The sequence below is a fragment of the Myotis yumanensis genome, unplaced genomic scaffold (assembly GCF_028538775.1).
Source record: "Myotis yumanensis isolate MYYU_CA2020_CCGP unplaced genomic scaffold, mMyoYum1.0.hap1 SCAF_22, whole genome shotgun sequence".
NCBI classification, from domain to species: domain Eukaryota; kingdom Metazoa; phylum Chordata; class Mammalia; order Chiroptera; family Vespertilionidae; genus Myotis; species Myotis yumanensis.
The window spans coordinates 8,593,836-8,620,092 of record NW_027223773.1 but is presented as its reverse complement, the minus strand read 5'-3'; the positions used below and the strand labels follow the sequence as shown (position 1 = coordinate 8,620,092).

Here is a 26,257-nt window from a genome sequence, read left to right as displayed (position 1 = left end):
TACTAAGAGCTGGGTTGGCCGTCTGCCTTCAGTGGGCATCTGAGGAGTGGGAATGTGACCTGAGTAGTACCAACATGGTATCCCAGGTCCCTGAGCACCTCCTGGGTGTCTTGTGACCCCTCAGTGAGATAACATGTGAGAAAGCCACCAGCAGGGTGATACCTGGCGGGTGACGCACAATACATGTTAGCCCCTTGCGCTATCATTTCTGAATGGGGGTGAGACACAGAACATGATGCTTCAGGAATAGCGATCCGTGTAAGCTGAACCTGAGGCCGGGAGAGCTGGCTGGTGCAGCGGTCCGGCCACGGGGTGACCAGCACGCTCACCACTGAGGATGTAGACCTTATGTCACTAGTTTGCAAGAAAGCTGTCATCTGCTACAGTAGCCGCCTGATGGACTTCTACCGTCTGTATGACGCTGGCCAGGGACCTTCTGGACACTGTGTCCTACTGCAAAATGTAGTTCACACGGGTTTCTTGAAATGACAGTGCTTTTAGGAGCAGGCAGTTGGGCACACAGGAAACAGAAAACCAGTGAGGTGGTTGATTGCTCTGTACGCTAGGGCTTCATGGCGGGTCTCCCAGAGAACACTGGGGTTCCTTGCAGCGGGGATCCCTAAATGTGTTGGCAAAAAATCCTTCCATGTTTTGAAGTGGATCGAGTGCTCACAATCATAGTGGAAAATATTGAAACAACTTTATTTCTATAGCTCCTGGGAGCACAGTGGCCAGGCTAGCCTCCTCTCAGCTCTCCTCCTCTTTCATTTCTGTCTATCATCTTCTCAGTTATCAAAGAGCCTCTATGCCGGTGGTTCTCAACCTGTGGGTTGTGACCCCTTTGGCGGTCGAACGACCCTTTCACAGGGGTCGCCTGAGACCATCCTGCGTATCAGATATTTACATTACGATTCATAACAGTAGCAACATTACAGTTATGAAGTAGCTACGAAAATAATTTTATGGTTGAGTCACAACATGAGGAGCTGTATTTAAAGGGCCAGAAGGTTGAGAACCACTGCTCTATGCATTGTGACGCCGCAGTGGCTACAGGTGGTAGCGACATGCAGGACACCAGTCAATGTGCCTATCATCTTTTGCTCTCAACAATACTGATGCCCGGATGGCATGGCTCAGTGGTTCAACGTTGACCTATGAACCAGGAGGTCATGGTTCAATTCCTGGTCAGGGTAGATGCCCAGGTTGTGGGCTCGCTCCCCAGTGGGGAACATGCAGGAGGCAGCCAATCAATGATTCTCTCTCATCATTGATGTTTCTATCTCTCTCTCCCTCTGCCTTCCTCTCTAAAATCAATAAAAACATATATATTTATTTATTTTAAAATTTGCTTTTAGCTGGAATTTGGAATTTAGAACACTAGAACTGGTATCTCCACTGATCTAAAACTCTGATGACCACAAATGTAAGCATACTCAATTATTTGAAAACAGGAAAATGTCTTTGTGATCTATTGGTGGGTTTAGCAGACACGATCTTCTTCTTAGATACATCGGAAGAAATAGTACAAGAATTTCTTGTGAGAAGGACCAGACAGCAAAGACAAATGAATTTTCTAGGGAGAGAGTGTGTCAGTAACAAAGCTACTCACAGACTCTAATCTTTTCTCGCATACTGATTTATTTTTTCCACTTACACATGAGGGGTATTACAGGAGAATTAGCAGAAATGGTCTTCAAAGAATTGCTTGCGATACTCTCATTTACAAAGGATGGAGAACGTAGCTTTGTCTTGCTTCACAGAGAAAGAAACTTGATGGCTCGTGCCACTGGGGTGTTTAGTCGTGTAGCTACGGCTTGGTCCAGGACCTGTGCGCCCACTTTTTCTTCCTCTGAGATTTGCTCTCTCTCGTGTTGGGGTGACTGTCAAGCAGGTCCCCTCAAGTGGTGACAAAGAGCTTTCTCGGCTACATTGAGGCCAACTGCTTAGGAAGAAAAGATAGTGCTTATTTCCAGAGTGTTCCACTGAAGATGCCAGGAGGGCATGGATAGGGCATGCCTGCGTCATAGGCCCGCTCTCTCGTCCGGGTGGAGTCAGCCCCATCTGACTCAAGAAGAGGCATTTCCCCCAATGGATGCTGGCTGGCCAAGAGGGTCTGTCAGCTCCAGGGGGGAAACTATGGTTACACTAGATGATCTTAAAAGACCTTCAATATCTTAGTCATTAGGACTTGTATGCATGCATATAAGCATAACCAATGGACGCAAGACACTGGGAGGGGGGTGAGGGCATGTGCCGGGGGGTAGGGGAGCCTGGGGAAAGGTCAATTGGGGGGAAAAAGGAGATATATGTACTACTATTTGTAATACTTTAAACAATAAAAAATAAAAAAATAATTTAAAAAAGACCTTCAATGCCAAGGCTAGTCTAACTCTTTCCATTTAACATTTAATATATGAAAGTTTTCCTGTTGACCAGAGAGTCATATGAATGCTTATGTGGAAGGAAGTTGTATAGTTAAACTATAGAGTCTTGTACTTCTTGAGACATATTACCAAATTCCAAGTATATTTTTTCAGGTCTGTAATGTTAGGAAATGAGTATACACACACACACACGCATGCACACACACATATTTGAAGTCTTTAAAGTTTGACAATCTGCTTTTGCATTTCATGTTATCATTTGGGTCTTTATTCTTTGAAAAATTAAGAAGAAACTTTGAGTTTCAAATTTGACCTGTGCCAAGTCTCTCTGAGCTCATTATCCTATAAAGATCCAAACTACCATTTAGCAACCAGGATATGCAACCATTTCCATCCTGGTTTAAGGCGAGGTGGGTTGGACCTCACTTAATATCCGAGGAGGCTCTTCAAGGCAAAGGCCAGGGCCTCCTGTTGGACTTTTGTGTTGCGATGAGTCAAATCCAATCATGAGAACTTCCCAGCCCTTCTCATTTCTCCTCTTTTCTTGACAACGAGCCGCTCCCGGTTCTGCACGGTGTCTTTGACCTTCACACTGTCCTTTCCCCAACAACCCTCCACTCCTTCAGAAGACGCATGTTGACTTGGAAAAAATCTAATTTGTGTTTTGTTAATGTGTGCCGTCTTCGCTCGCTATATTACATTAAACGAGAAATAGAGTTACCAAAAAAATCATCTTGGAATCGTTCATAAGCTATCAACAGGGGACCCCACACACCAATTTCCTCCTTGCTTTATAACCACCCACAGCACTAACCTGACCTTTACCTAAGCAGGGCTAGCATTGCAGTTCAGATTATACAATTTACAATAACAACAGAAAAATTACTTGGGACGAACCGCTACTGGGCACAACTGTCTCGCAGCCATTAGTGTATCATTCATCTTGAGAAGAAAATTATTCGTATCCACATCGACGTTTTCCACATAAACCGTGGTATTCTCCGTTGGCACGGCTTCGCGTACCCATTAATCTCAATAGGAAAGCCTCAGTCTCACCCACTGCGTCTCCGAAGTTTGGATGTCGCTACTGTGTACAATAAAAATTGTATATTCATGAACACCATTTGTTTTATGTCCTTCTCTCTGTCAAAACCTCCAAGCAGCATATGCTTCGCTCTGTGGAGAATAAAATCAAATTTGTCTGTCTTGTCATATTGTCATCAAAGTGATAGTATCACAATTAGATTAACATTTTGTGAAGGAGCTGAAGGGAGGGAAATGAAACGGGAGCACATTATAATAAAACCCACTTAACCCTTTCAGCCACAAATCCCTTTTTTTCCTCCAGCACCCGGAGGCAAGGAAGGCAATCAAACTCTAAAATAAGTGACCCTGTCAAATTAGGATGATCTATGGTGGAACCAAATAGGTCAGTTACTAGGCCTGGGAGGTACATTTTCATTTGAAAGGACCATTAAGATTTTGTGACAACAACAATCTTAAGAAGTGAGACACTTCCCGGGTTCTTAAAACTGATGGGGGGTGGGCTTGAGAATTGGTGGGAGTGGTTGGTGATGTTGTTTGACCCTTAATAGAATATTCCTCAGTGAAGTCTTGGCTCGGGCTCCAGGAAAATTTCCCATCTTGTAATGGCCAGGTCCTAGGAAACTTATTGAATTAAAATTTCTGTAAAGAGCATCTTATTTTCATTATTTTAATCGTTTCCAAAAAAAAAAAAAAAAAAGGGACAATGAGATTCAAACAGAAAGTTTTGCAAGGCAGAAGCGAGGCCTGAGGTAAGAATGGGTTGAAATCGGACAACAACTCTAGCATCAGCTACGCTTCTCACAGATTTTTCTTTCTCACTGTGTGGAGAACAAAAGAACTCAGGTGTGCAAGAAGGCACCAGTTGTACTAGTTCTTGCCTCTGCGGGAAAGGCCTGAACGACTTTCACATTGGGCTGCCTGCATTAAGGGCGACCAGTGGGGACAGGAAATGCCATAGTCAGTCCTACCACCCACAAGGGTGGTGGATGAGAGCTTTCAAGACCCCCTGGGCCTCATGACCTGCACCCATGTCGGAGCATGGTGACCTCATGACCTTTTTCCAGAGAAGAGGGATCTTTAGAGGTTAAGAGTCTTGAGTTAATCCTTTGAGTGCCAACCAGTATCCTAGGAACGATGCTAAAATTACCAAGGCATTTTTGCCGATTTTACAGCAGTTTAGGAAAAAAATTATGAATCGCAAGGAAATGAAGTTACATATTCAAAAACTTAAGGAAACCTTTACTACATTTGTTTTCATCTTTGACATACCGTCGTTTGCTGGTTGTATTATAAAATACTTTTAGAAAAAAAATTTGAACAAAACATATGATGTTAAAATAGAGGGACACCCTTCTCCAATATCTTCCACAAAATCGTCATCTTCACAGCAAGAATTGACATATTTAGCAATATCATCATCACTAATAAAAGCAGACTTAGAACTGGACGCCATTTCAAAGCTTTAGGGCTACAAAATCTGAGTAAACTTCATAAAATTGTAGTACCTGTAAAAAATTAGGCAGATACATGCCAGTGGTCAATTTTAGAACTACAAACATTCGGCATCATAAGTAATCTGCACTTAGGTGCCATCTGTCAATAAAGAGTGAACTACTAGCATCTAATAGTGACACTGCAGGAGGATCGTGATCGCCCTCCCTGGCACTCTAGGGGTTAAGGACATAACCCAGCAAGCCTCTTTAAGTTTTCCCATCTCTGACCTTGAACTTCCTTCACATCACAGTCTTTCACAAGGAATCAGGCACTAAGGAATGCACTCTACTGTGTTGTTCCCTAAGTAATTTATATCAACCTTACCCACCACGCCAGCATCATTTCCTGCCAGTTGCAACAGCCCTATAGGTCCCACTATTTCCCTTGTCTCAACAGTTGCACATCTCACACACCTCTGTCCTTTTCACACACACCTTGTTAGGATGCCCTCCCCTTTCTCGGGGGTTCACTCGTCTTCAAGACCAAGCACATGTCACACCCTTGAGGAAATCTCACATGACCCTCTGGACTCTCATGGCCCTAGTCATAATTTCTCCATAGAATTATGACAATGCCCTGTATTTCCTTAGACTGGAAGAAATCCAAGATAATAATATACATCAATTTCTTTTAAATATGTAGGCCATTACCTAGCTCATAGAACATACTCATCAAAACAAAAGGAAGAATGAATTCATGAAGTATACCAAAACCTTTATGAAAGAGAGTGAGGTCTCTGGTATTCCAGTTATTCACAGAGGAAAAGTCATATATATTGAAATTATGTTTTATGTTTGCGTTGGGGTTATCAATTATCTCAGGAGCATACGTAGGGCACTTTGATTTAAGCAACACATATAACAACTGTTATCATTTTATTCTCGATAGAAGGAGATGGACCGAGTGTTGGTCCAGCCACTGGATTGGCTGGCAATGGATCCCGTGACATGGATTGTCACTGGCAAAAATAGTAAATAATTTTGATTGCCAGACCATTATTCCCTGGAAAAAGCTGTGTAGTGGCATGTAGCGTTTTATCTTGGTTTGAGTTTGTCATGACCCTAAATCAATTTATTGAACAATAATATCTTAAATATTGAGAGTGTACTATAAACTTTTCATGCGTTAACTCATTCACTATTCAGAACCCTTTGAATTAAATATTATTATTATTATCCCCATTTTAAAGATATGGAAACTGGGTCATGGTGTGCCTACTGGAGTTATCTATTGGATCATAAAAGCAGGCTTTCAACAAGGCTCAGCAGACTAGAATAATGGATGAAAAATTCAATAACTATGGTATGGGAAGTCTTTGACAGAAGTTCATTTATTTTAAAAAAAGAGCTTTTATTGAGGATCTGCAAAAGATCCCAAATAATGGTGCTGTATAGCATGAAAACAAACTTCAAAAGTTTATTTACTGTCTTCTTCTTACGTCCCTGTCACTGCCAGTAGGAGCCAGGTACATTTTCCTATCTCTCCTTCCTGGAGATAAAATTCCATAATTTGACACCAGATGCGTCAGAGATTTCTGCACACAGACTAGCTGAAGCTAATCCAAGTGCTATTATAACATTTCATTACCATATTCCGGGATAACCTGCCAATTTCACCTCTTGTCCTTCAACTTTGTCATTTATCATCCTTAATGATGCCGCTTCCAGTCTTGGAAAGAGCAGCTGTCAGGTACCTATAGGAGACCCTCCTCCGTTAATTCTTCTCAGGCGGTGTCTCCTCATTCCGTGTGTTAGGGAACGGAGGCAATTTACACACATCCAAGTTCAATTCCCCTTCAGCAGCCTCATTACTGAAGCTGGAATACTTGGAACTTTTAGGAACATTTTGTATGGAAGATTGTAGCCATTCTCTACTTCGTTATTCATGAGTAAAAATAGTTCACAAAGTAAGCAACTTAGAATAATCTACATATGTGTTCTCCGTCGTATTTTTAGAGTCGAATTGTTTTCATGGCTCCCTCTATACCATCATCTCTAGTAAAGCCTTCCTTACAACAACAGAAAATAGTGTAAACTTATTTCCCGCTACTAATTTTATGGATTAAGCAGGTCTGAAAATTGTGGTCTCAAGGTGTTCCAGGGCAGCGGTGAAATAGCGAAAACATGAAACAGCTCTCTTAGAACCACTCTTGGGGTCTTTTTGAAGAACCAGAACAATTGATGTTTTTGGTTTTCAAATGATTTATTATTTATAAAATATGTCTATGGTCTCTTTTTAATGTAATTTATTGTTATATTTATAAATAAAAAGGTTAACTAAGTATTTAAGTGATATTAGAAGTAATGCTCTATTTGAAAAAAATATTTCCAGCTAGGCAGCCTACAGCAGAATTGCTCCCCAGAGAACTAAATGAAACATCAACTGAATGGACAGTGTGGTTTTCTTTCCACTTCCTTCCAACTGTTTATCAATAGGCATTCTAATAGATCTTGTAAGCTGCAGCATCTTATATCAATTACAGTATCTAAATAGTATTTAATAGCTATAATATTTAAAGAAAATATATCAATTTACAGAGTTATTTGTTTCTTTTTAAAAACATATATATTTTTTAAAATTGTTGATAGTATTATAGATATATCCTATTCCTCCCTCCCTTTTGCCCCCTTCTCGCTACCCACCCAGCCCCAGGTCTTCACCACCCTATTGCCTATGTCCATGGGCTATGCATATAAGTATACTAGAAGCCCCATGCACGAATTCATGCACAGGTGGGTTCTGGCTGGCCTGCCCCGATCGGGAGGTGATTGGGCCAATTGGGGGTGGGGTCAACCGGGGGGAGGGGCTGTGGGTGGTTGGCCGGCTGGTCCCACCCCCTGGTTGAACTCCGGGTCGAGGGGGCAATTTGCATATTAGCCTTTTATTATATAGGATAAGTTCTTTGGTTTATCTCTTCTTATCCCCACAATGCCCACATCGAGGCATGTTGGTCTGTTCCAGGCCTCCCTACTTCAGGTCCTATTTTGTTGGTCAATTCATTTTGCTCATTAGATGCCACAAATAAGTGAGATCATGTGACATTTGTCTTTCTCAGATTGGCTTATTTCACTTAGCATAATATTCTCCAGGCCCATCCATGCTGTCCCAAAGGGTAAGCGATCCCTCTTTTTTACAGCTGCATAGTACTCCATTGTGTAAATGTCCCACAGCTTTTTTTATCCACTCATCTATTGACGGGCACTTGGGCTGTTTCTGAATCTTAGCTCCTGTATCTGTTTCTTCAAGTAATGATGTTAATAACTTGTGGTTTTCAAGAAATGTATTCATTTCATCCACATTGATTAATTTCTTGGCATCAGCTTATTCATAATATTCCAACATTAAAATGTTGCATCTGTAGAGCCAATGCTTCTAGAATGACCCTGTGAGGTGCTTGGCCAACCTTTTTCTCAGTGAAGCAACCATTTAACTGGTAAAAAAAATAATTTTTAAAAAATATTCTAAGTGTTTGGAAGTTGACATAAGAACATGTAGCAAATCATCAAACATTACTGAAGAAAATCCTCTCTATCTCGGTAAGAACAAGACTCTGGTGCATGTGGGCCATGAGCTGTCCCTATATTCCCCTGTCTGTCAGAGAAGCTTTTCTCAGCTTTTGGCCTGAGGTATTGGCCCGCCTTCCTCATCACTCCCTCCCACCCACAGCTCTGTGTTGCAGACATTCTATTCTGGGTGGCCATAGCCCAGAGGACTGCGCCCCCTTTCCTCACCTAGCTTCAGTGTGCCAATCAGTTACCCCTATCCTATCACCCCACCCCAGCATTCTTACGGACCAGAGATGCCATACTGGGCGGGGCCAGCCTGGAAGAGCAGGAGCCAGTATTCCCCTCTGCAAGGTCTGCAGAGGTGTCCCTCCAGGAGAAGTAGGCCACGGGTGCAGTGGCCCTGAGTTTCTGCCCAGGGAGGAGGGACACAATGTCAAGATGGCAAGCTCCTGCCCGGCTGGTGTGGCTCAGTGGTTGAACATTGACCTGTGAACCAAGAGGTCATCGGTCCGATTCCTGATCAGGGCGATGCCCAGGTGACTGGCTCCATCCCCAGTAGAGGCAGTGCAGGAAGCAGCCATCCATGTTTCTCTCTCGTCATTGATGTTTCTCTCTCTCTACCCCACTCCCTTCCTCTCTCTAAAATCAATAAAGACCCTTTTAAATAAAAGGAAAGAGAGAAAGAAAGAAAGAGAGAGAGAGAAAGAAAGGGAAGGAAGGAGGAAGGAAGGAAGGAAGGAAGGAAGGAAGGAAGGAAGGAAGGAAGGAAGGAAGGGAGGGAGGGAAGGAAGGAGGGAAGGGAAGAGAAGGGAAGGGAGGGAAGGGAGGGAAGGGAGGGAAGGGAGGGAAGGGAGGGAAGGGAAGGGAAGGGAAGGGAAGGGAAGGGAAGGGAAGGGAAGGGAAGGGAAAGAAGGAAAAGATGGCAAGCTCTAGAGCTCCACCCGAGGGACTGGCTGCATTTGGAACCGAGCTGGAGAACTCCATGCCTAAGGTCATTGTCAAAGACAATGGAGACCTCGGTGGAGAACACAATTAGGAGGAGTCTGCTGGCTCCCAGAAACAAGCAGAATCACAGTGCAGCCAGGCATTTAGCCAAGAAGCGCCCCCAGGGGTCACAGTCAGCTCTGTGGTCTGGAAGCTTGTGTGTACGCAGTGGCTGCACCCACACAGCACCAGTCGGAGAAGGACAGGGACAGGCTGGATAGCCTGTCCCAAGTCACACACAGATCCATTAGCAAAGGGCAGGGGCCCTCTGACCCACCACTGGCTGACCAAGAAGCTATTCCGATGCAGGGACAGTAACTTACTCTGACCCGGAGACATGAGAAACTCAGGCTTAAATACCAGTCCCCGGTTCCTATCCCCCCACCCCAGCTTGCTTTCAGACCAGAGATGCCTGGGTCTGAAAATCCTAGTATTTTCTTGTCTGGGTCTCAGTCCCTAGTATCCTGTCTCTGGTACGAACCACTAATTCGCTGGGCACCGAAACGTTCAAGGGCATGCTGTTGACACAGCAATGTCTAGGAGTCGGACAGACAGCTTCAGAACCGAGCTGGAGAACTCCATGCCTAAGGTCATTGTCAAATGAGGTTCTGCCCAGGGAGGAGGGACACAATGTCAAGATGGCAAGCTCCTGTCTGGCTGGTGTGGCTCAGTAGTTGAACGTCATCCGACGTGGCCTGAAAGATCGCCTGCAGGCCCAAGGCTGTCTGCTCTCAGGAGTGACCGGAAGGAAGATCTCTGAGCAAGAACAGGCATTGCCCCAAAGTGCGACTGAAACAGAAGGAGCACTTGACATGCATCCCTCGGACTGGAGTGAGGACTGCTCAGTTTGAGGAAGGCTTCAGTCAAGAAGAATCTTGGAGGATGACGAAAGTATTGGCCAAATGGACAAGATGGGAAGGACGAGTCTGGTTATCAGTTTAAAGCCTGCAAATAAAAACATGGAAGGCATAGTCGGTCCTGTGATACATACTTGACCATTTTTTCCCTTCATTTTTACGCTCTTCTGATTAGTCCTATTCCTTCCTCTCCCTAGAAAATGTTGAGTACTCGGTGAAGCGCCTGGCACTGTGTTGACCAAGTGTTCGGGGGATCACTACTTTTCTGTGCTCCATCTGGGTCCTTGGACGCATCGACCTTACAAAATAAGACTGGCAGGAAGTTCAATAAATCTACCTTCACCAGATGCCTCTCTTGTCTGGTGTCTCAGTCCCCAGGATCCTGTCTCTGGTACGAACCACTAATTCGCTGGGCACCCGAAACGTTCAAGGACATGCTGTTGACACGGCAGTGTCTAGAAGTCAGACAGACAGCTTCAGGCCAGAGCGCTACTGTGGGAAACTGTCCCCGACTCCCTAAATTAGAACTGACGGCCAGCCCTGGATTTATAACGCGAGATTCTGCAGTTGGGGACATCAGAACCCAGCCAGTAATGGCAACAGCACAAACCATGTCGTTCTATCCCCTTGTTTTGCTTTGGGGCACCTCCTGTGTTGTCCTTTGTAAAAATGTCTCTTTCTTTTAAAAGAAAATAGTTCTAATGTTCAAATGATTAAGCAAGAGCCATTATTCCATGCCATGTCCCAGGGACCCGAGTGTCGCCCACGGTTGGTGGCGGGGGACTTCGGAGATGTCCATTACCCTGCCGCTGACTTGGTGTCTGGCTCTCGCTATAGAGAATTCATGTTGTGGGGAAGTTGGAGGACACATTTATAAATTCTTACCTCTTCGTTTATGCGAATGGATGGCTATGTTTTCAATGGTACCGGGACTTTTGACAGATCTTGGGTTGGCCTTCAGAGCAGGGCGCCCGCATCCAGAGGGTTGGTGTGAACCCCTTAGGAAGAACAACCTAGTAATAGTACCACTTTTATGGATCAGTATTTTAGGTATAAACTGTAAAAAAAAAAAAAAAAAAAGGCTTTCCTGATCTTTCATATAGAGATTGACACTGCCTACACCGAGCATGTCAAACTCAAAGGCTAACACAGGCCAAGTAAACAAGGTCTAAGTGTCTGTGGGCCGCAAAAAGACAACAGCTTCAATTTTCATAGAAACGTAGGTTTATTTCGATAGGAACACGCTGAATACAAAGGGCCAAAATAAATGAGTAACCATTAACATAAAATATAGAACATTTTAATAAAAATCAGTATTTTTTTCTTGAACATTATCTTACCAGACACTGAATAACTGCACAAATTAATAAGCATAATGCAAAAAAACCTATTTTTCTTGTGCTCCGAAAAGGAAATATTTCCTGTTGCGCACACCAAACAAGTCAGTCCAAGACTAATGACGTGGCCATCGGCTGCTAAAATATTCGCTGCTAGTGTTAGTGGAGAGAAATGGTGCGCTTACGCGTAAGGGAAATGAATGCAACACGATTATAGTAATCAGTCATTAGCGAACGTTGTCGTTCATTAATAATTACGTAAAACAGATATTGTAAAAATTAAGTTATGAAATTTTTATTAAAATGTTTCTGACATACCGTTATATTGGGTGGGCCGCGAGTTTGACATGCTTGGCCTACACCTTTGGTCCAGAAGTGACATATAGAAGCTGATATGGCCTAAGAGAAGACTGGAGAGAGACAAATAAGACAGGCCAACCCTTACTTCTTCACTTCCCCGCTGTAATATCTTGCAGTGTCTATGCTATAGGATGTTAACTTTATAACAGTGACTCCTTTTCATAACATAAAAAATTAAAACAGGGAATACCTTCACGATATACAAAATCTAAAACACTTAAAAGCATCAAGTATGAAAACGTGCCCTGCCACTCTCGTCTCTAACCTTCACTTCTCATCTTGGAGGTGATCAGAAGCACTGATTTGTCCTGGATCCTTCCAGAAACATCAGTGCCTACACAACAGGCTGGTGGAGCTCCATCTCCCCCTCTTCACTCTCTCCTTTATGGTAGAAATCACAGCAGCCTCATCTTTCCTGCCTTAATTTTGTTTCACTTCCTATGTCCCTGTCAGTTTCCTATCAGCGCCTAAAGAGTTTTCACATTTTTTTGATTGCACAATCTTTTTTTAAGATATACCAGGTTGTTTTACCAACCTCCAAGTGATAGGTATGTATGTTGTTTCTAGTCTTTTGCTTTGGCAAACAACACTGCATGGGACAACTTCTTTTGTGGGCCATTTCAAACACATGCCAGTATGGCCTTCGGATAGATTCCTAGAAGGTGGAGTATCTGGATCCCAAAGTGTGTGTGTGTGCAGTTTAGAAAGATACTGCCAACTTGACTTCATAAATGTTGTACCAGTTTATACTCCCACCAGCAATGTGTGAGGGTGTCTGTTACCCGACAGGCCTGCCAACAGTAAATACCGTTGCATAATGGGAGTCTGGGATTGAAAAATGAGTATCATGATTGAGGAAGATGAGCCAGGAATGAACTTCTTCCATTTGGATCCATCTTTGTGAGGTACCACTTTCCAGCTATGACATTGCTTAAAACTCTGTGATAAGCTAAGGCCTTAAAGCCAGACCTTCAAGTCATTACATTACAAAGTATTCACCCAAAACTTTCAAAACCAATGAAGTCTAATCAACCATAGCTCATACCATGCTATGCTCATTATATCAATTATCAATAATAAATAAAAGGAGTGAAAATTAAGTGAGTTATCAGCTGTTAAAGTGGGTATACATTTTGGGGGGACACCCTATATATGCTTTCTGTGGTGGCTTATTTTTATTTTTTTTAAATCTTGATTGTTGAAAGTATTATATATGTCTGCCTTTTCCCCTATTGACCCCTTCTAGCCACCCTGAACCCCCACTTTCTCAATCCTATTGTCTGTGACCATGAGTTATGCATATATGTATGTATGTATACAAGGTCTTTGGTTGATATAGTCCCACCCACCCACCTCCCCCATCTTCCCTCTGAGATTCCACAGTCTGTTTCATGCTTCAGTGTCTCTGGATCTATTTTGTTCAATTAGATTCCACATTAGTTTATTTTGTTCATTAGATTCCACATTTGCCTGAGATCGTGTAATTCTGTCTTTCTCTGACTGGCTTATTTCGCTCAGCATAATACTCTCCAGGTCCCTCCATGCTGTCGCAAAGTGTAAGAGATCCTTCTTTTTACTGCTGCATAGAATTCCATGGTGTAAATGTACCACAGCTTTTTTATCCACTCATCTACGGATTGGCACTTGGGCTGTTTCCAGATCTTGGCTATTGTAAATTGCACTGCTGTGAACATAGGGGTGCATACATTCTTTCTGATTGGTGTTTTGGGTTTCTTAGGATATGTTCCTAGAACTGGAATCACTGGGTCCAATGGCAGTTCCATATTTAATTTTTTGAGGAAACTCCATACTGCTTTCCATAATGGCTGCACCAGTCTGCACTCCCACCAGCAGTGCACTAGGGTTCCCTTTTCTCCACATCCTCGCCAGCACTTGTCATTTGTTGTCTTGTTGATGGTGGCCATTCTTACAGGTGTGAAGTGATACCTCATTGTCGTTTTAATTTGCATCTCTCTGCTGATCAGTGACTTAGAGCATTTTTTCATAAGTCTCGGCTTTGTGTATCTCCCCTTTGGATAAGTGTCCACTTAGGACCTTTGCCCACCTTTTAATTGGGTTGTTAGTCTTCCTTTTAAGTTGTATGAATTCCTTCTAAATTTTGGATATTAACCTTTACTAGTTGTATCATGGCCAAATATACTCTGTCATACTTTTCATTTTGTTGATGGTTTCCTTTGCCCTAGACCAGTGATGGCGAACCTTTTGAGCTCGGCGTGTCAGCATTTTGAAAAACCCTAACTTAACTCTGGTGCTGTGTCACATATAGAAAATTTTTGATATTTGCAACCATAGTAAAACAAAGATTTATATTTTTGATATTTTATATATTTAAATGCCAATTTAACAAAGAAAAATCAACCAAAAAAATGAGTTCGCGTGTGTCACAGGTTCGCCATCACTGCCCTAGACTGTGGTCGGCAAACTGCGGCTCGTGAGCCACATGCGGCTCTTTGGCCCCTTGAGTGTGGCTCTTCTACAAAATACCACGTGCGGGCGCGCACGTACAGGGAGATTGAAACTTCATGGCCCATGCGCAGAAGTCGATATTTTGTGGAAGAGCCACACTGAAGGGGCCGAAGAGCCGCATGTGGCTCGCGAGCCGCAGTTTGCCGACCACTGCCCTAGGTCCTAGGAGATGTGTCCGTAAACATATTGCTATATGTCTGAGGTTTTGCTGCCTATGGTTTCTTCTATGATTTTTATGGTTTCACATCTTACATTTAATTCTTTCATGCATTTTTTGAGTTTATTCTTGTGTCTGGTGTAAGTTGGTGGTCTAGTTTCGTGGGTTTTTTTGCATGTATCTGGCCTATTTTCCCAGCACCATTTATTGAAGAGTCTGTCTGCGGTGGCTTGTTTTTAAAAGAAGTGTGGGACGTGGCTTCTGCTGGCATTGTTTTGAAATAAGTGGAGAGCTCTCAGCAAACTTTTACTTTAGTCTGCAACATGTTTTGTTAGAAAAGCCCGTGGTAGTATCTAAAATTGTGTAAATCATCAGTTTTTAATCTGGCAGGAAGTAGAGAGTGGCCCATTAAACTTTCGTAATTAAATTTTCCCTGTACTCCCCCATAGAACCATTATCTGAGTTTTCTAATTAACACAAGAGGAGGGAGTCAATTCAGATTGATGGGATCGAGAGCCATCCCCTTTCATTTTAATGACCTTTAATAAACTTTTATTACTATTGATATTGATAATTATAATACACCCTTTAATTCTGCAATGTGATTCTAAGGACCTTTTCAAAAATTGCAAAATTCACCTTTAAAGCTAGAGTAGGCAGAAGCATTGTATTCCCAGATGCGGTGCTCCTAAGACAGGGACTTTAAGTGAGCGGAAGGGTAGACAATGGCATGGTGACAATGACCCTCTCTTCCTGGAGCCACAGCGCAGGTCCTCATTCCTGACACGGTCTCCTAATTTCAGGGCACAGCTGCCCCCAACCATGCCAATCGGGGCTGAATTGGAAGTTATTTTATGATAAATAATCCGCACGGAGTAAGGCGGAGTTTACTCAATTTGTTTTATTTTCAACGGGGAAGGCATTGAGGCCAGGAGGCCAGCTTTTCTAGAAGGTTCTCGTGACATTCTGCCAGAATGTTGCATAATTCTACATCTCTGAGCTGCCATTGGTGTCCCTGGGAGTGGCCCTTCCAGGTGAGAAAGTGCATTTGCAGGTGAGAGCCTATAAGCATGGAGAACACCCCTCCTGTCACTCACCCCTTGCTTGAGAAAGAGATACCGAGAGGGTACCTGGCCAGGGCCGTGTGTGTGGGACATGATGGAGCTGGGATTCAGCTTAAGCTGTTAATCATCAAGCTACACAGTCTGCAAAGTCACAGTGGGTGACTGAGGTTGGACTTCCAGTCCCTTGATTAATGACATCAAAAGTGGCGAACTGAGATCTACCAAACTCGTGGTGTTTAAGGGAGACTGAATGTAACCCTTCAAGTGGACATTAACATATTTTATGCCAGGAGAATAATGTGAGGATTCAATGAGATAAGGTATATAATAGTGCCTGGTTCAACACATGCTACCTCTCATTGTTATTATAAATATTGTTTTCATAGTCCCTCGCCTGTTTGGTTGTTGGTTTTTAACCTTACTTGGTTTCTTCTTTTCAAAGTTCAGGTGTTTGGTACTTTGATAAACCATTCCATGAAAAAATAGTATATATTAAAAAGCCTAGACCAGGGGTCCTCAAACTTTTTAAACAGGGGGCCAGTTCACTGTCCCTCAGACCGTTGGAGGGCCGGACTATAGTTTAAAAAAAAAAACTATGAACAAATTCCTATGCACACTGCACATATCTTATTTTGAAGTAAAAAAACAAAACGGGAACAAATACAATATTTGTATTTGCATGTGGCCCGCGGGCCGTAGTTTGAGGACCCCTGGCCTAGACTTAGCTGAGAGAAGAGAGAGCAAGGATCTAGTCAAGATCACAGATATAAGATAGTCATTGGATTCAAAGATTTTATCATCTAGCCTCTGCAGTAGTCTAAGAAGGAGGCCATACCAGGCTGTTTTGGGGTAACAGCAGAAAGAATAGAGAACAAAGGGAAAATCTGAGAGACTTTCCAACAGCAATAATGACAATTTATTATATTTTTTTCTGAATTTCGTTTTCAAGAGAAATAGACATGTTTGAAAATACTTGTGGGGGAGAAGTTTCCGTTCATGACATGTTGGACCACCTGGGACCAACCACACCTCCCACTGCAACAGCTAGAACCGTGTGTGGGAAACGGAGGAAGCAGTGGTTTTTGGCGAGTGCAGGCCTCAACCAGGAGAGAAGGGAAATCCAAGAAATGAGCCGTATGCCTGCCCTGATTTCTTCCCCAGGGTTCTTCCTGCCTGTGGGGCAATGGGGAAGGGGGTCCCGTACACAGGATGGCAGTCTCGGTGGAGAAAATACAGGTCAGAGCTTTGGGAACTGGAGGTGGTTAGAGAGGAGAGAGCTGTGTGGGGAAAGACTTCCGGAAATAGTCACAGGCGCCCGGCAAAGCTGTTGTTGAAAATTCAACTACACGTGAGGCCAGACAGATGGCGACTCCAGAGCTGTTTGGTGAAAAGTTCCCAGAGCTCAGGCAGGTCTGAGAGGCGCCGGCACTGAAGACCCCCAAAAAGGTCAGGCTTGGGTAGTGATTCTGTGGTAAACCAGGCCTGGAGTCAACAATATTCTACATCAGAGACTGAGGAAGAATGGTCCGAGGGTCAAATACAGTCCCTGACCTTTCTTTGTATGGATCCACAGCTAAAAATCTTTTTACATCTTTAAAAAGCTGTAAAAAGAAGGAAAATAAAAGAGGGAGGAGGAGGAGGAGGAAAAGAAAGAAGGATATAGAGTATGCAACAGAGATTGGATCTGATCAGCAAAACTTAAAATATTCACTCCCTAGGTCTTCATAGAAATAGTTTACCCTGCTCTAGGCTCACCTTAAAATGTCTAAAAAATAATCCTCAGTTCATGTAACTTCCAACCAGAACAGTCTTTAAATAGACATAATAAAATCTAGCACTTAATAGTGTATAATTCATAATATTTAGCATCAATTACAAATTATCAGACATACAAAATAAGCAGGGAAATGATACTCTTAAAGAAAGAAAAATCCATCAATAGAAACTCAGAAATAACAGAGATGGAGGAGCAAGGAGACAAGGACTTTCAGGGGCTATTTGAAACCTGCTCAAAGGTTTAAAAGAAAACATTGCTACACTGAGGAGAGGAATAAAGGAACCCAACAGAACTTTTAGAGGTGGAAAACACAATATCCTAAATGAGAAACGGGCTGTGCGGAATTAATAGCAGATCCCGTTCTGCAGAGAGGACTGGTGAATGTGTGTACATGGCGATAGAAATTATCCAACTAAAGCACCAAAGAAAAGGTCTAAAAAAAAAGCAGAGCTTCTGTGATTATAGAACCGAGTTTTCAGAACTCTCATCCTTCCCTGATTTGAAGTTAGCATTGGCTCGGAGAGACTCTTTGCAGGAGGCAGGATGCGCCGGATTGCCTTCCCGTGTGGCAGGCTGATGGGGCTCCCTGCGCGCCATGGCTGCACACCACACTGTCACTGACCTGCTAGCTCGCCTTCTGGGCCCTCCGCTCCTTCAGCTCCTACTGGATCTGCTCGATTTTCGGAGTCCAGGACCGGAGTGTGCAGCCCTGGAAGCGGCAGCTGAGCCTGGGCTCCTCCAGCTCCCTCCAGAGTTCCTCCTCCAGGTTCTCGGAGTCCTTGGCCAACGTGCGCCACTCCTGGGGCAGCCGCCAAGCCCACGGCTCTTCCAGCTCATGTTGTTTCTCCTCCTCCGGGTTCTCCAGACTCTTGGGCCAGTCCCAGCACCAAGGAGAGAAGTAGGAGATGTGCATTAAATATTGGACTGCCCCCACAGTTCCCTACAGTTAAGTTCCTCTAATAAATCCCATGTTGTGTATGATTTAGAGCAGATCAAATCCTGATACAATAATATACTCTAAGTGGACTTTATGCCAGAAATACAAGGTTTAACATTTTTATTTATTTTAAAATTTATTTGTATTGATTTCAGAGATGAAGGGAGAGGGAGATAGCAACATCAATGATGAGAGAGAATCATTGATCGGCTGCCTCCTGCACACCCCCTCTTGGGATTAGAGCCTGCAACCCGGGCATGTGACCTGACCATGAATCGAACTGTGACCCCCTGCTTCATAGGTCAGTGCTCAACCACTGAGCCACTCCAGCTGGGCAAGGTTTAACATTTTTAAATCGATCAATGTACTTCACCATATTAATAGATAAATAAAGAAATCTATATGATTATCTCAATAAATTCAGGAAGAGATTTGATACAATTTAAAATGTGACAGCCCTTTATGATCAGAATCAGAACACTAGTTCTTAAGGAAACTTCTTCAGCTTGATCAAGGGCCATCTTTGAAAAACCTCCAGGTGACAGCCTATCTAGTGGTGAAAGACAGAACGCGTTTCCCCACTAGGAAGAAAGCAAGGATGGCAATTGCACGCCCCCTAGTTCACACTGCCCTGGAAGTCTTAGCCAGTCCATTAAAGGAAGAGCAAGGCTTTTCAGAAGTGACAGTGAGAATTAGTTGCTTTTACAATTGTGATATTATGAGAAACACATTTTTAAAACGTGTGTTGGTGCCTTACATTAAAGTCTTCTTTCTGAGGAGGGGAAATCCTTCCCTAAGGCCACAGTTGAGTTACTTTGCTCCCTTTCAGCCTTTTATTTAGACTTCTCAGCCCATCTCTTGAGGAAGGAGGGGGTCTTGCCCATTGATAGGCCTTGTCTCTCTACAAGCCATTATATCTGGGCTCACCAGCATTGTTGCACTTGCTGGGGCTGGGGGCTGACTTTATCCATATCTCCTCTACATGCTATTCCTTTTGCCCGCTTCTCTGGTGTGTGTATGGGGGGGGGGGGCAGTCTCCTACTTTAAAGTATTAACTAACTCCTTCCCAAAACCGGGGTGACTCCCATACTCGGGGAACCCTCCCTGTGCATACCCATGCCATTGCTCTTACCATGTAACCCTGGGATGGTCTCATTCCTCTTCTGGTAGTTGCTTTCGACTCTGAGCTTCTGGAGCTGTGTTGTTAGACCCCCAGTTACCCCAGAGCCTGCAGAAGGCCCCCGTCGTGTTTGTTGAATGAAGCGAGCAAGCAGAACATCAAGAACGTGGCAAAATCAAGTGTATTTATTTAGGGCTTTAGTGGAAGTGATCCTGCAGCTTGTCTGCTCTAGTGAGATGAATGGCAAGGGCCTGAACTTGCAGGTCCCTGCTGCTCACGGTTAGCCTTCTTCATGCATCATGGCTGATGGGGCACACGGAACTCTCAATTAGTCTTGCTTTGCCATGGTGCGCACAATTCTATGCAGAAACGAGAACAAAAACACCAGAGCCGCCTGATGTTGGGGAGGGAGAGGTACCCTATATGACCCTATAATCTCAACTTAGGTCAGAGTGTTACCAACTGAAGGGCTCTAAGTCCAGCATCATATCTATTGGGGATCTTCCAGTTGGTGCTACTGGGGCGTCTAGGCCTCTGTGTGCTGACTACTTGTCATTGACTTAACGAGGTAGAAGCCAGGATGTATGCAAGCTCTGGTGGCCGGAAGCTAAAGGGTCATAACAGGACACTCAAGACAAAGTCTTTAGAGATAACCTGATTGACCTCTTCATTAGCACCAACCAAAACACTTAGAAAATGTCGGTCTCTATAGTGCCGAGTCATCCACATGCAATGTCTCCGTGTGCTTACTTTCAGTCTTGAAGAGAATTTAAAAATCAAACAAAAACAAAAAATCTTGCCTTCCTAAGAACTCCTAATCTGCACCCAGAGCTTCATCCTTGCTTAGCTAAACCCGTTTCTCTTTCTCTTGGAAGGGGGCTTGTTTTGTTGTACCTAAAGGACATATGTGACATGTTATTATTGAGAAGAAATTAGAACTCAAAATAGTCAGAAGGGGATGGCCTAAAATACGTAAGTTGGCCCAGAATCTCACGCTAATATGTAATATATAACGTACCAGAGATGGGAAAGGGGGTCGATTTCTGTTAAGCTCAAGGTTTATTTGATGCTAGAGGCCCAGTGCACGAAATTCATGCACAGGTAGGGTCCTTAGCGGCTGCCGGCTGCCAGCCAGGGCCTCCCTTCCCTGGCTGCCGACCGGGGCCTCCTTAATTCCGTGCCACCCCCTGGTGGTCAGCGCATGTCATAGCGAGCAATCGAACTCCCAAGGGGATACTTTGCATATTAGGCTTTTATATAGATAGATGTTGCATTGACCATACACGGTGTCTGAAGGGAATTGACCCCCAGAAAAACAAATGTGGAAGCAGGCTGAAATGGCCACTGATTAAGTGACTCTGAGGATTCACAGTGAATTCCCAGGAACGCATGTGATTTGAGGTGAGAGCAATTCCTAGGAAAGATGTGTGAGTGAAGAATGAGAGGTAGATGTCATGATAGACTCTCTAATGTATTTGTCTGACTCTCTAATATTTCCACTGAGAATAAAACTTAAGTGAGTTTGATTATTGAAGGGCTTTTGAAAATTATCTAATTTGTGAGCAGCACACCTGGGGTTTGCAATGGGCACCCCGGGAAACATAAAAAGACGCACATGTACACACAGAAATGGGGAGGTTTCACAAGATCCTTAAATAGGAACATATATCTAGTCCAGGGTGATAAAAGAAAATGTTTATGAATTAAAAATGACACGCTGTTCTTTAACACTATTTGGATATATCCTAATGCTTGAAAATAATCTTATATTTAAAAATGCTACAAAAGCATTCTTTACAGCCAGCTATAACGAATCTATTTTCATTCATCTGTATGGCTTTTCATTTACGTCCTTCTAAATTTGAGTTTCAGTCGTTAGTTCAATCAATGGCAGAAAAGTAACGGATGATAGAAGGAATGCTTTGTTTTTCCATCACCTTCCTGCCTTGAGTCGAGGCTTTTTTGTCGTTAGATGCTTAGATGTGAAATTGTTTTTACGGAGTTATTGATGACTGTATCTACGCAGAGCCTAAGTGAAATTATAGTGTATTATGGAAGCAATCGCTTCCTTCCATTTTTCTGCATTATTGTACCGTAGGAGCCACCTAAGCCCATTACCAAGCTGCCATGAATATTGCATCTCGCCTATAAGTCATCTAGGTTTTAACCAAATTAAGTCTCAACTACATGACTCAGATTTAGTATCTTCTGAACATAGCAATGTAATCTGTGACCACGGACTTAAGATAAGGAAAAAACGGAGACACAGTGCCTCATGCACAATGGGCATTCGATAAATATGTGTTAAGTGGAAGATAAAACCAGGACCTACTGGAAATCTCTGCTGTTTTTCTCTTATATGTGAATTAAGAGCTTCCAATCTATAACACTTTTATCATGTCATCAGCCCTGATGTGTGAAATGATATTCCTGAGGGGAATTTGGAACGCATGTTAGAATAGAATAGACTAACACGTTTTCTGAAAGAATAATGCGCACTTTTAATCTACACCCACAGGCAATCGGCTTCTTAATGGTCATCAATATAGGTGAGCTGTTCTAAAAAATCGCTTCACTGGCAAGAATTACTCAACAAATAGTCACAAACAGACTAGAGAATAAACACTTTTAAACAATAATGTTGAGTGCATTCTATTCATGTTTAGGAACTGTATCACCCATTATTAAGGAGAAACAATAATATATTTCTGAAGTCTAAACAATGAGTTCTACTTTCTCTAAATGTTTACAGTTTTACTTGGCAAGGAGTCTCGGACTTGTCAAGCCAATGGTATGTTTTGTACCATGAGCATCTAAGGCAGTGGTTCTCACCCTTCTGGCCCTTTAAATACAGTTCCTCATGTTGTGACCCAACCATAAAATTATTTTCGTTGCTACTTCATAACTGTAATGTTGCTACTGTTATGAATCGTCATGTAAATATCTGATAGGCAGGATGGTCTTAGGTGACCCCTGTGAAAGGGTCGTGTGACCGCCAAAGGGGTCGCGACCCACAGGTTGAGAACCACTGATCTAAGGGAATTAACTTCCGTCCACAAATGCTTAAGATAAACCTAATCATTTAACTTAAATGGTGTTTTACACAGAAATACACTTACTTGGAATTCATCTCCACTAGGAAGATGGATGGATGGAAGGAAATGAGTTGAATAAAAAAGACTAGGTCAGGCAACTGAATTTCTATCTGGATTATTATTTCATGCAATTACTTAACAGGGGCTTTTAAGAAACCCACTTTGGGAAGGATTTAAAAAAGAAATCTGTTCCCTCTCCCTGGGACAGTGGTAAGGGGGCCTTGCCTAAAGGTAGGGCAAAGAACAAACTTTATTTTTGTAGTGATGCAAGTTTTAGAAGTTGGAATGGATTTTGAGTTCAGATTTGTGATCTTCTCCACAATCAGTTAATCAGTTGTTAGGTTAACTATCATTGTTTTTAAGAAGGCCAAGAACCACCCAGCCGGTGTGTCTCAGTGGTTGAGTGTTGACCTGTGAACCAGGAGGTCACAGTTCGATTCCAAGTCAGGACACATGCCTGGGGTGCGGGCTTGATCCCCAGTGTGGGGCATGCAGGAGGCAGCCAATCAATGATTCTCTCTCATCATTGATGTTTCTATCTCTCTCTCTCTTCCTCTCTGAAATCAATAATATATTGATCAATAATTATTGATCAAAAAAATGCGTAGAGTGTATAAGGGGATACTTATTGCGTATCCCCAAAAGAGTGTATAAGGGGATACACTCAACCAATCTTGAATAATTCCCTATTGCTTGTCCCGTGAAATCTAAGCTGGTGTCTCCTGTACAAGGTGACCCCAAACACCGACTGTACTCTCCAACATGAATGCCTTAGTTTCGTCAGGACTGCTTTATTATTCCCAATATATTGATCAATATATCAACAAAATAGGCCAAGAACCATGTGCCGATTTTAATCATATAAACATATTTTCATTCAATGGATATATACTTACAACCATAAGTTCCTAAAATATTCAAGGGGACCCAGCCAGAAAGGGGTTATATTTGGAAAGTCTTGTGTGTTGTTGTTGTGTGTGTGTGTTTTCTGGAATAACCACTCTCACTTGTGGATTTTTTCATTGGTTGTTTTTTATTCCCATACATACTAAGACCTTTTGTTTCAAACTCCCCAACAGAGAGTCCCAGAGACTTTTCTCATGCTATTCCTGTTCGCTTTCCTAAATCCTAATGATTATAACATTAACCCGTCTCAACGACACGGTAAAGAAGCCAAGATATTACCTGTCAGGCAAGAATCCAATGCCACCGAGTGTGAAGAGTTAGATGCAAAACACAAGAACTCAAGTTGAGCCGTAACAGCGATAGCTGCCCTACTTCTCTCTCATCCGGGACTTCTTACGTGGGAAGAAACTAGTCAGTTACGCAGACTCGAGGGGACATAAAAAAAGAAATTGTCCCGATGCTATTCGGTAATCAATTGGAGAGAGAAAAAAAAAATCAGTCAGTATCAGGTAATAAAATATGGGATTCGGGTAGAGCCCCTGCCGGAGGACGTATCCTGCAGAAAAGGTTATTCTTCATGATTTACACGGGTTTTGAAAGAAGCTTGCGGAATGCCACGGGAGAAATGAAGACTTCGCCAGGCCTTACCTTGTTCTCCAAGTGCTTTCCTAATGCTTGTTTATGTTTGGGGGGGCGGGGGGGGGGGCGTGGACAGTGAGGTGGAACGGTTATTGACCAGATTGATCATGGGAACAGATCTGCCGGCGGTAACCTTGTTTAATGATATGTTGCTGGGCTCAGCACCTTGCTGGGGCTGTGATTCCTCAGCGGCTGCGGCCGCGTGATGGATCGCGGCAGGAAGCTGAAGGCGCAATCACTCTCCTGCTGTCAACGGCCTGGCCCCGCCTGTCACCTTCCCCCAGAAGCGGGCGGCCAGGCTGCCCACCCCTGGGAGGCAGGAGGGCTGCCCGGAGCCTTGAGCCTGCCTTTGTAGGGCATGGCTGCAAGTTTTGGGTTTTGATTTTTTGTTTCCCCAAAAAATACTTGAGTCCTCTCCTACCTTAGGCTTCTCAACCTCTTCCTCGCACGCACAGCCCTTTAGGGTTTATTTGAACGTGGCCAGAGACCAAGCAAGGCCTATTTACATCAGAAGATCTAAAGATTCAGGGAATATGATTATTTTCCCAGAAAAACACGAAATCCTATTTTATGACATTTTTCTTTTCTTAAATATATTTTATTGATTTTTTACAGAGAGGAAGGGAGAGGGATAGAGAGTTAGAAACATGGATGAGAGAGAAACATCCATCAGCTGCCTCCTGCACACTCCCTACTGGGGATGTGGCCACAACCAAGGTACATGCCCTTGACCGGAATCTAACCTGGGACCCTTGAGTCCGCAGGCTGACGCTCTATCCATTGAGCCAAACCAACTAGGGCCATTTTTCTCTTTTTAATCAATGCCTTAGTGTGGTAGGAGTTGCACAGGTATTGGGCATGGTAGTACCTGGATGGAGGTTACTGGGCTGGAAACTCTCAGCTCGGTTCTGCGTTTTCATCTTCGTATGTCCGGCACCTCGCACATAATTGTTTGCTCCAAAAAAACAGGGACCTGTGTAATTTGGTTTGAGAAAGGACAGAGTAGAATAAGGGGATACTTACACACTCAACCAATCTTGAATAATTCCCTATTGCTTGTCCCGTGAAATCGAAGCTGGTGTCTCCCGTACAAGATGACCCCAAACACCGACTGTACTCTCCAACACGAATGCCTTAGTTTCGTCAGGACTACTTTGATTCCCACTATGCGTGCTTATTCTTTCCCTCTCCGAACCAGCCCTTGTGCAGCCAGCCTGGTGCCGCCTCTCACAAGAAGTCCTCCTTGATTACACCAGCCTTTATTTGCCCCTTATTTCAGAAGTTGGTTCCTTCTTAAGATTTGTGCATCCTCAGCTCTAATACTGCCACTAGAACCCCGAACTAACTCATTAACACATTGATGGCAACTTTGGATTAGGGATAGACATACAAAATTTATTCATATTTTGCAAAAATGCTGGGGCAAAAATGTTCTCTTTTCCTATGCACGAGCAAGCACGCTGGTCTAAGAGCTTCTGCGGGACTAGGAGAAAGCTAGGCCTGGAATGAAACTGGAGCTTTTGAAAATAGGAAAAGAGCAGGAAAAAGACAACTGATGAATCACTGAGCTACTCAGGCCCTAACAGATGCCAGTCCAAAGACCACTCAGTTTTAACCTGAGTATACTCTGGGTTTCAGCCAGTTCCTCAAGGATTCTGTTACTTGCAACTAAGAGCAGCTCCATTTTTTTTGGAACTCCATTTTCACTTAGGACGAACAGACATTTCATTTTGGCTTTCCTATTTTTTGAATAAGCACCCATCCTCTCTTCCATGAAACTGCAAACTTTCTAAGTTACTCTTAAGCTAACAAGGAAGCAAGTAAGTCTAGTATTCTGAGATGATGCATTGAATTGAAAGGGTAGATCATCTGTATCCTGATTTGGTTACATGTTACTTGTCTCTTTCTCAGACAGGAACTACGATCCTGTCTTTTTCACAGTCTCTAAATCAGTGATGGCGAACCTTTTGAGCTCGGCGTGTCAGCACTTTGAAAAACCCTAACTTAACTCTGGTGCCGTGTCACATATAGAAATCTTTTGATCTTTGTAACCATAGTAAAACAAAGACTTATATTTTTGATATTTATTTTATATATTTAAATGCC

The 26,257-nt window shown here is 43.2% G+C and overlaps 1 protein-coding gene and 1 long non-coding RNA gene across 3 annotated transcripts in view; one reads left to right on the top strand and one right to left on the bottom strand.

Annotated features, from left to right (window-relative positions):
• The window catches only part of SPATA17 (spermatogenesis associated 17), a 186,763-nt gene that overhangs the window by 145,690 nt on the left and 14,816 nt on the right, over positions 1-26,257 (top strand). The window lies entirely within an intron of this gene.
• Positions 24,937-26,257, bottom strand: part of LOC138999235 (uncharacterized) — a 71,749-nt gene continuing 70,428 nt past the window's right edge. For both annotated transcript variants that reach the window (XR_011469340.1, XR_011469341.1), the window contains exon 7: positions 24,937-25,124. This is a non-coding gene — a long non-coding RNA (uncharacterized lncRNA). The remainder of the gene's footprint in view (positions 25,125-26,257) is intronic.